The sequence below is a fragment of the Orbicella franksi genome, chromosome 12, assembly GCF_964199315.1.
Source record: "Orbicella franksi chromosome 12, jaOrbFran1.1, whole genome shotgun sequence".
Taxonomy (NCBI): Eukaryota; Metazoa; Cnidaria; class Anthozoa; order Scleractinia; family Merulinidae; genus Orbicella; species Orbicella franksi.
The window spans coordinates 14169738-14182139 of record NC_138156.1 but is presented as its reverse complement, the minus strand read 5'-3'; the positions used below and the strand labels follow the sequence as shown (position 1 = coordinate 14182139).

Here is a 12402-nt window from a genome sequence, read left to right as displayed (position 1 = left end):
TAGTGTGTTGATATATAGAAAATATTTGCCTAGCATTATGAGGTGGTTGAGGGTCAAACGGTGAGTACAGGGATGAGTAATTCCAAATAATACCTCTGGCTCAGACAGAAGTAAACCCGCATTACTTATGGTAAAATACCAACTTTGGAACTTACCCCAAAAAGAAGATGCTTAAGGGCAGGTAATAAACAAGTGACATATGTTTTGACTATCAGAGGGGCAGAAAAGGCAGGATGGGGAGGCAACCTTTTTCATTTTGTATAATATGTACTGTTCGTGGCTAAAAAGTTGTTAAAAATTTTTGTGCTGGAAAATTGCCAATTTCACTTCTTTTGTGGCTTTGAACGACAGAAGATAAACTTTCTTTAGATTGTCTTTTGCAATAGTGTATGATAAGAGTTTTTTTTCTGAAGTGGGAGGAGGAAGATTTTCAAGGGTTAACAGTTTGTCATATAACATCTTGCATGTTACAGCACAGATCGGCAGCGGGGGTGTAGTAGAGTCGCTAGAATTAATGTGAAGGAGCTTCTTCCAACTTTAAGGGATCGCGGATGTAAGACCATGATATTGTAAAAAGTTGCAATTTAGCATGTATTTATTGTGCAAGGAAAGGAAAGGCAGGAAGCAATTTTCATGCTCATCAAAAAGGTCTGAAATTTCCTTTATTCCTGCTCGGTGCCAATGAGGCAGATATAACATTTTCTTGTCAATCATAATGAATTTGTTGTTCCAGATTGTCTGAGACAGTATCTTGGTCTTGCTATGAGGTGTCGTAGACACGATTTCTTGCCAATGATGAATAAATAATTTGTAAAATTCTGGAAGATGGCCACTGAGATCAAGAAAGTTGTAGTCATAATTACATTGAAAGAGCTCAGTGCCGCCAACAGTAGAGAGAGACAATTTTGAAATTTTATACTTCCACGGTGTGTATGAGTCAGCCAGAGCACAGCTGTTTTACCCAAGTTAGTTTCAAGGCCTTATCGAAAAGAACAAAATCTTTCATGCCGAGACCGCCATCTGATTTCTTCTTGATGAGGGTTGTCTTTTTTTTTATTTTCATGGTGGGTTTTGCTTCCTGATAAAATCACACACTATTTTACTGACCTCTGTTGCAAAGTTTCTTGGAGTCTCCATAATGCTGGAGATGAATACAAGTTTGGAGAGGGCTAATGTTTTAACAATATTTATTCTACCGTATATAGACAAGTCTCTTCGGGACCAGACACTTAAGGTTTTCTTTAGGGATCGTAATTATTTTTGAAAGAAATGTTACTTATGACACAATTCAATATTGTAAGCAAAATGCACCTCAAGCGCGTAAACAGGATGATTGCTAATTTGGAGATTGCAAATAGCGTCTTTCCTATGGCTCTTGGAGCCAAACCATAGCATTTCTGATTTTGCCTGATTTATTATTAGGCCAGTGATCCGTGTTGAAATGCATAATTAAAACTTTCCACCATGAATTTGCTGACAGCATTCCAAAAATAGCAATAGAACTCTGAAGTGAGGCCATCTGTAACTGGTGTTTTATTGCTTTCCATTGTCATAAGCGCTTGTTTACATTTGTCGATTGCTGGTTTTCAGTGTCATGCTATTCAAAATAGATCAAAATGAAAATCAAAACCGTTCAAAGGATTAAGTCCAGAATCTGGGAAATGAAAGAAGGTAAATATGCAAAGACTTTCGCCAAGATTCTGGTCACAGCAATTTTTCTTATGCAAGATATGTGGAGAAATTTTTTTACCAAATTTATAGAGATTTGTATGGAGATGCCATGCTGGTGCCCATCCGTAGGGGCACCAACATGGCAGCCGGAAACCAAAAGAAACATCTGTCACGGAGTTTTGCTACAAAAACGTAAATTTATCCCTCAAGGAACTCTAGAACATTAAAATAATACTTTTTCTAAGACATGAACTGTTCAGATAGCCAAATTGCCAGAAATAAGTCACTTTTTTAACCATCATGAGAGCTCTCTAGGCCGTCATGTAAATACCACGTTACGCAAAAGCTTAGAAATTCAAGCGCAGTGAATCACAAAACCAAGAGCCCATTCAGAGCAAAAATTTGTTTGAATATTAGCTTTCAGCTGCTCTTCTACATCATTAAAGTAAAATCTCAGGAACATCAATAGTTTTGTAGTTTGAATTTTAGTGATGTCATGTGAAAACCAGCTATAGACATAACTTAAGTCTGCATGCGAGCCAAGTGGTCCATCAGGCCGGAGCTTATCCTGGTTTCTGTAGCATGAAGCGACTAGGAGTATTTCTACTCCTCCCTGGATGGGATGCTAGTCCATCGCAGGGTTACTCCCAGCATTAAGTTCGCTGGTACCCATTTATACACCTGGGTGGAGAGAGGCACTGTGAGAGTAGTGTCTTGCTCAAGAACACAACACAATGTCCCCGGCCAGGGCTCGAACCCGGACTGCTCGATCCGGAGACGAGTGCACTAACCATGAGGCCACCGCGCCTCCCACAGCTATAGACATAATACCTTCGCAAATTTTTGCAGTTTCTTTTGATAATACATTTTCTGTATTAAAGAATTCAATAAACTCCAAGCAATCCAGATTCATGCTTTTTTGATGTATATATCTGTTTAAAAAACCGCTCTTCCTCTTCAAGAATCTCTTTCAGGTCGCTTTATTTTGCATGATCATCATCTCATTGACTTTTAAGGACATTATATGTTTAATCCTCTTGTTTGTTTTTTATAAATTGTAGAAATTACACTTGCTGTTTTTCTTGCCACATTCATACCAGCGTGCTCTGTTATGTATAATTGTGCCACGTGTCTTGACGCTTGCTATTTTTGAAAGCTTGGTTTTTATTTTTTCTAATTCACTCCTTAGGGAATCGCTGTACACTGTCTGGAGCTTGCACCGCAGTTTGATCATCTCTGACAAAAGGGTATACTCCTCATCACGCTTGCTTTTTGCCTTTTCTTTGAAAAATTCTATTGTAAATTCTCTGATATTTTCCATTTTAATCATTCCCCAGAACAAACCCTTGTCCTCAGTTCCCTGATGCTTTTTGGCAAACTCTGGAAATAAGAAATTCAATAATTCTACATATTTCATGTCCAACAACAATGACTTGTTAAATTTCCAGAAGCCTGACCCACGAGGGGGTTTGTGTTTGGAGAAAGATATAGAGAGTACGACTGCAGAGTGGTCAGAATACATATTTGGAATTATTTTGCTCTCACAAATTACTCGGTTGATTTGAAACGAAGAGGTGATCTACTCTACATTGTATTTTAATTCAGGGGTTCACCCACATAGGGCCAAATGAGTCTGGGTTTTTGTAGCGCCATGTATCAAGCAGATTATGTATTTTAATCAAAGCCTTGAGTTCAATAGTAGATGCTTTTCTAATGTCAACTGGTTTGCCACCTCTTTTGTCTAAAGTGCCAATTATGCAATTAATATTGCCCCCTAACCCAAGATTTTCATTACCATATTTGCTGAGGAGATTATTTGAAAGCCCCTTTAGGAATACAACTTGCTGGTTTGGATTGTTTGGTGTATTAACATTTACCAGTACAACTTTTGTATTATCAATAACAATCTCTACTAAAATATTTCTCCTGTGATCATCTGAGGTAATTTTTTCATTGTTCACGTCAAGCCGTGGTTTAAAAAGAATCATAACTCCTCTGCTATGAGACGATCCATGGCTAGATACGATTTTGCCTCCCCAGTCCATCTCCCATCTTCCGATAGTATGGAGCAAGGAATAAGTTTCCTGTAAAAAAATTATGTCCGATTTTTGCTGATGTAGCCAGTGAACACCTGTCTTTGCTTTCTAGAACCATTTAACCCTGTTACATTAAGAGATATAATTTCATAAATTTAGATTCTCTACAGAAGGAAGTCACCATATTCCAGAAAAAAATAATAGCACTTGTTTATACTGAACTCACTGTGCAGCGGGATATCATAACTTAGTATTAATTTTCTTTTGTTGACTGAGTTAAAGTTAGATAGTTAAATAAATTTGAACATACTTACAACAGAAATACAACAACACACACAACACAAGCTACTCACTACTTCAGACTTACCTATGCTTTTGTGTGGCGTTTACTGACTGGGTCAAAATAGGCGTACTAGCGGCAGCAATAATTAAGCAATAGACCCTTTTCATAAATGGCTGCCAATTTAAAATTATTTTGTTTTCATTTAAATTATTAGAAGTAATTAGCCTCACTAAACTCGTTTGGGAGTAAAAATTCTTTTGAATTATCAACTCAAAAACAAGGTTAGTCAGGCTAATTTTAATACTTACAAAAGAATTTATAATTGGCAGCCATTTATGAAAATGGTCTATGGTTGAGCTGTACAGCAGAGCAAGAGAGTCAATTAAACATAATTAAAACTAAATGTTTATTAAACATCCATGCAGAGGGAAAAGAGCTGTTTCCAGTCCTCGGTAGAGTGAGCCGTTGATTAAATTAAAGCTTTTCTACCTTAAAGTACGCTTCTTTCTTTTTGCATTTGGCTGCCTTGAGAACAGGGTGTAACTTCCTTCTTATCTCATCCACTTCTTTTGGAGAGTCATCGGGTATTCCAATGTTGGTGCCTTTGGGAAGGTTTTTGATGAACGATTTTGTCTTGATAAGCGGAGAGTTTGACTATAATTGGATGGGGTCTGGAGTTTCGGTCATCACGTGTATGCGAAGAAATCCTATGAACTCTATCAAAGTGTTATTTCCTTTACGTTGTTGAGTGGAATTTTTAGCGTTCTGCGCAAAAATTCCTGTAAAACTGTCTCGGTATCATTGTTAGATTCACATTCTTGCTCCTTCACTCCAAAGAATTTTAAGTTGCCTCTGCAACTATAGCATTCCAGTTTGATATGTTGTCTTTGTAATTCCTTGAGTTCTTGATTTATTCACGGTTGATCAGCGTTGATCTTTCGTTGCTGAGACTCTGTGTCATTTGCCTTCGTTTTTAGATCTTCAATTCCTACGTGGTCTGCATTTTGGTGTGACCAATTTGAACATGACTGAATAAGTGAACAAAGTCAACGCAAACAAATAAAATCAAGCACTCTTAAAAGGTAATGGAACTTGACCCTAACTTCTAACTGTTCCTGAAGAGAGTCGATTTAACTTTACATTACTGGGTACTGTTTATTTTGGGGTTGCCAATGGAAACTGTCAGTGGAGTTCAGTTGGTTTTATGAGAAACAGGCGGTCAGCATGTGCATGTAATTTATAGCAATGGGCAGGTGGAATGTTGAACATTTGTCTTTTAGAGGTTTCCAAATCTAGATCCAGCTTCTTTTGAAGGTTAATCCAAGATGACTACTCTGCTATAAATATAAATATTCAGGTAGGTATCGGCTAACATACTTCAAGTTCGCAGATTTCAGTGGAATCTGTTAACCATCATTGACTTCAATTCTCAGCAAACAAAGTTATTGTGACAAAGTGTGACTTTTAGGTCTTTCTTTGACCCTGTAGGATTTCATATCTCAACACAGTTTCTTGCAATAATTAATGGTTTCAGAGAGATATCACTAGAAAATATTTCAAAATAATGAAGTGCATACTTTTCTTGCAGTAATTGGTTTTGTTACGCTTGGGTCAAAGGTCGCATTTTCAGGAAGTACAGTAGTGTTGCATTTAGTTTGTTATCTCAGCACTCACAATTTCATTTATCCAAAATTTTATTTCACTAATTTGAAGAAGAAACAATCCTTATTCAGACAAAACTCGTTTTTTTGGGAAAAGCTGTGTACAAGAATGCCTTTTTACTGTACACTAAATGTAGACCTCTCGTTTAGCTGTCTTGGGTCATTAACTTACAAAATTCAAGAAATATTTTATTTCTAAGCAAATCGCAATCTATTTAACTCTAAATATACAAAAGGGAAGTACAAATTATGCAACATGCAATCAGCTTGTAATAACGATTTTTACTTTTCAGTTTACGAGTCTCTGAATATGCCGCTCATTTGCGATTGATTTTGGCCAATGTGGGGCATCCAAAAGAAAAAAATTACATAAAAACTAGTTATTGATTTATTGCACATTACTTAAAACAATATTTTGGGTTTCTCAAAAACACAGACCTCGAAAATGCAGACCACAGCAAGCAGACCTCAAACACACAACTCAAAAACATTGTGTACTAATTGAGAAGCCTTGTTCTTTTATCATTGTGTTTAATTAGTTCTACCGCAAGGGGATTGTGGGATTGAAACATGAATCTCGTTTTCGCCTTTTCCTTTTTCATTTATTTTTCTCAGTACTCATTTTCTGAACAAAATGAAACAACCAACAAATATTAATCTTAATTTATGTAGTTTTTACAGCAGGGTTCTTTGGAACACCTTGTACTTTTCTGTACAAGAACACACAACATCGAGAGGGCCAAGTAACGGCAAGACATTAACTCAAATCCTGGCAACTGTGATCTTAACGATATTTGTAGCTGGATAGTTGAACCAATAGCTACTAAATAACAAAAGCCATGACTAAAAATTAGCATTGTCCCCTTAAACAAACAAATTATTTGGGTTTTATGGGTTTTCAATTTCTTGTTCTTAATAAACCAACAAAACAAAATGTTACTACGCTGGTAACTGGTTGTTTAACGAAGGGCCAATTGCACTGTGCTAACGTCTTGTAGTCATTTAAACCTCCACATGACAACTAAAGTATATTGCAATAATGTCTACAAAATTCCAACTTAACTTTTACTACACTTTGGTCTAAGCCTAAGCGTGAGTTAGTGTTGGCGAAACTACGTTGGCAAAATTACCCATTGTCAAAGCGACCGCAATCCGTTACTGTGTAGTGAATACTCTGAAACAATATGCCTAGAGGCCTTAATGTGGATGGTTTTTGCAGTGATCATCGTTGGTTTCTGTGCGAAGAGTGAGGCCTGATAATGAAATTAAGTTAAAATAGTGAATTTTTTTTTTTTCTAAAGGAAAGAGAAAACCTTGGTTGTTGTTATCCCACCCCCGCCACCTCTAATATAAGAAGGTCGGCTTATCAATCATGGACCTTGGGCCATTGAATTCCTGGGCATTTTTTCTGTGCGAAGATTTTTTGGGGGTCGCCTGAATCGAATTACAACACATGGATGCTCACAAATCAATATATCATGTGTTTTCTATTATTCTGAGCAGTTTACTGCAAATGTTACTCCATGTTTTCTACAAGCCACACAGTTCTCATTCAGCTTGCTATGTATGACTTTGCTCGTTCTCAAAAATGAATGCTAGGTTGATCTAGTTTGATGCTGTCTGATCTGGAAGTGTAAACAACATACATTTGAATTAAGTTGCAGGGTAAACAATAAGTCCTTCCTCAAGCGTTCGAAACACTTTTTCAGGTTTAAATATTTCAAATCGAAGCAATGCAAAAATAAATTAAGCTCAAAACAACGAAATCCAAGTTTATATTAACTAAACATGAGGTTATTTTGATGGTTCTTCACTAAATATACACCTTCACATTTTCTTTGAACACGTGCAGTCCTGCCACCTAACATGCACTACACAAAAAAGTAAATGTGTTGTGCTATGTTCAAAAGATGGCGAAATACGAGAAACAAAAAACCTGTATCACGTATATCACCACTTAAAGACGGCAACGATATGTTCAATACAAAAACTCCTAACTTGGCTGATGTTTTGATTTTTTAACCTTGCATGATCAACTTTGTAGTTGCTAAATAGTAGAGAGCGGGTCTACTTTGAGCAACATATCTTGGCTTTGCTGCTCGTTCATCAAACTCACAACTTGTCACACATCAAATTTGCTCACAATTCGTGACAAGTTGAGGGTTTGTGTATCTTATGAAGCCATTTCGGAGCTTATATTACCACATGAAGCCTTCCATGTTGCAACAAAATGAACCTTGAATCCAGATTAAAAAAAAAAACAACAGGAGCTACCACTGGCTACAATGTAATTACCTGTAGCCAATAACAAGTTGCATTACAATTTGTGACTACCATGAAGAAAAAATAAATAAATAACTAAACAAAGAAAACAAAGCAACCCAATTTCTAACGCAGACTGCTTCGCATCCACATAATTAACTCTTACTGTAGCTTAATTATTTGTTCAAGAGTTCACAGTTAAATGGTTTCGAGTAAACATTTTATTTTAAGTCAAATTTAAAATAATTTTTGAGTTATTTTTTTGTAAAAAAGAAAATACCTCTTAGTTGGCGGGTCTGGGGTATGTTATCATGGATCAATGGATCAGTAAGAGATGTATGTATGTCACACCAATCAGATTGGAGCTACTTTAAACAACCAATCAAATTGCTGCTTGTTAAGGTGAATCGTGTGTGGAGATTTCATCCTGTTTTTAGAACGGCCATCTTTGCTTTTCTATAAACAGAAACAGGTATTCTTGTATTGGCCTTATTCTGACATTTCCCATGCTTTGTTTGCTATGGTCAAGCCCAGGACTTTGTGGATGGGTTTCAAGAGTTCAGAATTCAATCATCAGCCAAAGAATCATAGTCTTTGGCATACACTAACATGTTACCAAGTCTTTGCACCAGGGGCTTTGCTTTCCCATTATGTGAAATTTCGAATAAAATGAGTCTTAGCTGCTTGGTAACTTGGTGAATTCTAGGACAGGAACGATTGTTTTTAGTGCAAGATGCACCATTGGGATAGCGAAGGGGCTTTTGTCCATGATGGTATTCGCCAGGCTCCCATAAATATCATTTACATTATGTGCAGTTCAAGAATTCAGTCCAAACCATTTATGTTTGCACAACATGTTTCAGTTTGTGAATGCAAGTTTCAATTAAGTAGCGCTATTTAGCTGGCCATTTACAGAGTGATATGGTCTTCTCGCTGAAATGTTCCTTGGAATCAATACTGAGATACTCATTTGAAGTACAATATACAAATTTCATTAGCACTCCCCAAGGGGGCTTTTCAGTACTAATACTACTAAAAAAGTTACATTAAAATTACTAATTTCATGGCTTCTTATAAAATTTATACAGTTTTTCATGTGTCTGGTTGTTACTGGTCTCAAGTTAGGTAATGCTGTTTTCCTTCCATAATGTCTTCTCAGTTAAACGGGTTTTGACATGGATATTAATTTGAAGTGGTTCTGTGGAATATCAAAACCAAAAAAAAACTATGATTATTGCTAGCAACAGAATAAGACCATGCCAAATTGGTTCTTGTTATAAAATGACTTAAATTCAATATGTTGACTAGCAAACGTGACAATTTTTCTTTTCACGCCAATGTTTGTAACTTGATAGTTTTATTTTCCTCGTAAAGGATACGACACGAAATTCTTGTTTAATTTCTCAAAAACATAGGGGCGACGTGGTTTCTCTTTGTTGCTGGAGATAAATGGTATTAATAATGGTAATTGAACTGAGTGGAGTGCAATTTGGTCTGAAATCATACACGTGATTTCAAAATAGAACGAGTGCGCAGCGCAAGTTCAATTTGAAATTACAAGTATGATTTCAGACCAAAATTGCACGACATGAGGTTCAATTGCCACTTTATTAGATCCATTTAGAAATCGCACAATTTTATCGCCTTAAATCTTAGATTTTTGGTGTATTGTTCCAGTAGCCGGTTTGTTAAAAAAAGTGGAACTGGAAACGCCTTTACGTCTCATTTAGTATGCAAAATGATGTCGTGTGACGAAAACTCATTCAAGCATGACAAAGAAACAAGCAGTTCTGAAGTCAGTTCTGAAGTCAGTGTTGAAGTCTATTTCAGGTATAAAAGTTCAATTCTCGTCGCCTGAATCAATTATGGAAGGCCTTCCTTTCTTCTGTGGTTGAGTTTAGTGCTATCTATCAGACGCTATCCAGAGACGTGTCCAAATACAAGTTTTACAACTGGATCAGCAACAACTCGCTGAACAATCAAGTTGCAATCAATTGTAGAAGCACTTGGATCAGCCAAAATAGTCAAGACAGCCGTACTACCAGCAGTCCATGCCTCAACAGGGGCTGATAACATGGGTAGTTTCTCAGGAAAAGGGAAACTGACTTGCTGGAAATAATTTGAAGAGGCCAATGAGTCGATCCTTAGATCCTTAGTCAATCTGGGTAAAGATGAAAAACCCAACGAAGAAACCCTTGTGGGGAGTGAGCAATTCGTCTGCCAGCTGTACCAGCCAAAGGTCACAATTAAAACTGTCAAAGAGCTCAGGTGGTCGTTGTTTAAGACGAGATAAGCTGAATCTGACAGATAACCAGCAACTAAGGCAGCTCTGCACCAAGCCATACCACAAGCACACTTCCAGTTGATGGTTTGGAACAATGACTGCGTAACTAATCCTGTTTTACTGTCACCACAAGGGTATGGTTAGACAATGGAAAATAACGAGTGGATCCCTGACATGACAACTCTTTCACTCGTTCCCGAGGCTACAGCCTGTGAAGTGCAAATGTGCAAAGGAACGATGCTCGATGAATCACTGTCAGTGCTGCAAAGCAGGGCTGCTATGTACTGACCTCTGCAGTTGTTCCGATGATGATGATAATGATGGATGTGAGAATCAAAAAGGCGAATGAGACGACGATGACAGCGATATTGAGGATGAAGAGGATGATCATGATTCGATGATTAGATATGGTGTGTCCTTAGACAAACACTTCACCAACGAAAGGTGAAAAACATGGCCATTTTCATTTTTACTACTGCTCTTTTTAAGTTGCTGTTGCTTTTTTGTCTTTTTTTAATTATGTAGGTTGCTACCAGTGTAAATTTATCATAAAATGAATGGCTGCTTAGAGCCTCGTTTCTGTGCAGGAAAATTGACCACGTGACAAAAGAGAATATCATCAGCGCAACCACATCATCAAGGAATTAATTTTGAGAAAGTTTGACAAGCTATTGTGAACATTTAAAAAAGGTTACATGTGATTTCTGGTCCAGCCTCACTTTCTTGCTAGGTCACGTGACCACCTCATAATCAGCAGCTGTCAATAAATGATCAAATTGCGTATTTCTGCCCATTTTGGGTAAGTTTGTCAAGCTTTTGCAAACATTAAATATTAATAGTAATACGTAATATTCTCTTCCAGCCTTGTTTTCATGCTAGAAAATCACGTGACCACTTCACAATCAGCAGTTGCCACTAATTAATCAACTTACAAATATCTGCCAAGTTTGGTGGTTAACCGATGGTAATTGAACAAAGTGGAAAACTCATTCGAGCGTAACAAAGAAACAAGCAACTCTGAAGTCAGAGCGAAAACAGGCTACTTCATACATCAAAGTTTAATTATCGTCCCCTGAATCAATGATGGAAGACCTTCCTTTTCTTCTGTGGATGAGGCTGAGACTTCTAGTTGTCTTTGGAGAAGGAATTTAAAGGTGCAACTAGTGTAATTTCTGCGATGGATTACTTTTGAGTTGTGAAACTCCCTCGGGTGCACGATGCCCAGTGGATAGTTTTTCTCTTTTAAATACCGTTCAATGGCACTCTGCATGACTTTAAGGGATTCCAGCTTGTTATCAGCTCCATTTCTTTTTTGTGACCTCGGCGTAGAACTTAATACTCAAGACCTTGTCAAGTTCTTGTGACGTCGTTTGTTTCAAGATATTTTCAAGATGGCAGGGCACCAGCTTCGGAAGACGTTTGTTCGTCATTCACTGTTTTGTGGAGGGGGGCGTATTTTGACTACGTATGTTTATTCACAGCGACAGAGTTAAGCTCTTGTGTTGCTTCATTTGAAACAACCGGAAACCAGGAAACATCTACCTTCTTGAGACGGCCCTGAATCTGTTGTGTGGTTTTTGTTTGTTTATGTTTTGTTGGACGGATCTTGAGCAGATGCTGAAGAAAAATTGCCAAAATATTCATCAAAATGAACACTGAATGTTGGAAACTTCCTGTAAAGTAGGTCTCCAGCCTGAAGGAGCTCATAATCGTCATTCAGAAACTGTAATTAATTAAATTCGTCAAAAATTTTGAAAAACAATAACAATAAAGTTTTAGCAATAATTGTTACAAAATTCACCATATAATGGCTTTTTGTCTTTCATTTTCCTGAATTTTTAATGCCTTCTTTAAACTAACCTTGAAATCTGATTGGTTGTTTTGTTTTACTGTCCCATTCTCGTTGGCTGAGAAAAAGATGCGATTTAGAGCAAAAAATAGTGCGATTCGTGAATAAATCGCACTGCTGAAAGCCAATCAGATTGCAAGGATAACCAGTGATTTCAAAATGGATTTAATAAAGAATTCAATGTACCAGCCTCTTTTTCATGTTGGCTCATATACGTCTGATTTTCAACCCTCCTTAAAACTCTTCCTAGCAAGTTGCAGAGTTGCCACCAAAACTTTTCATGTATACTAGACCCTAATGAACACTTTTAGACTGGTGGCTTGCTTTCAGCATGCAATTCCCACGGGATTACATTT

At 37.1% G+C, this 12402-nt stretch overlaps 1 protein-coding gene across 2 annotated transcripts in view; it reads right to left on the bottom strand.

The window, feature by feature from the left end:
- The window catches only part of LOC145462409 (uncharacterized), a 112788-nt gene that overhangs the window by 57084 nt on the left and 43302 nt on the right, over positions 1–12402 (bottom strand). The gene's annotated exons all lie outside the window — the stretch shown is intronic.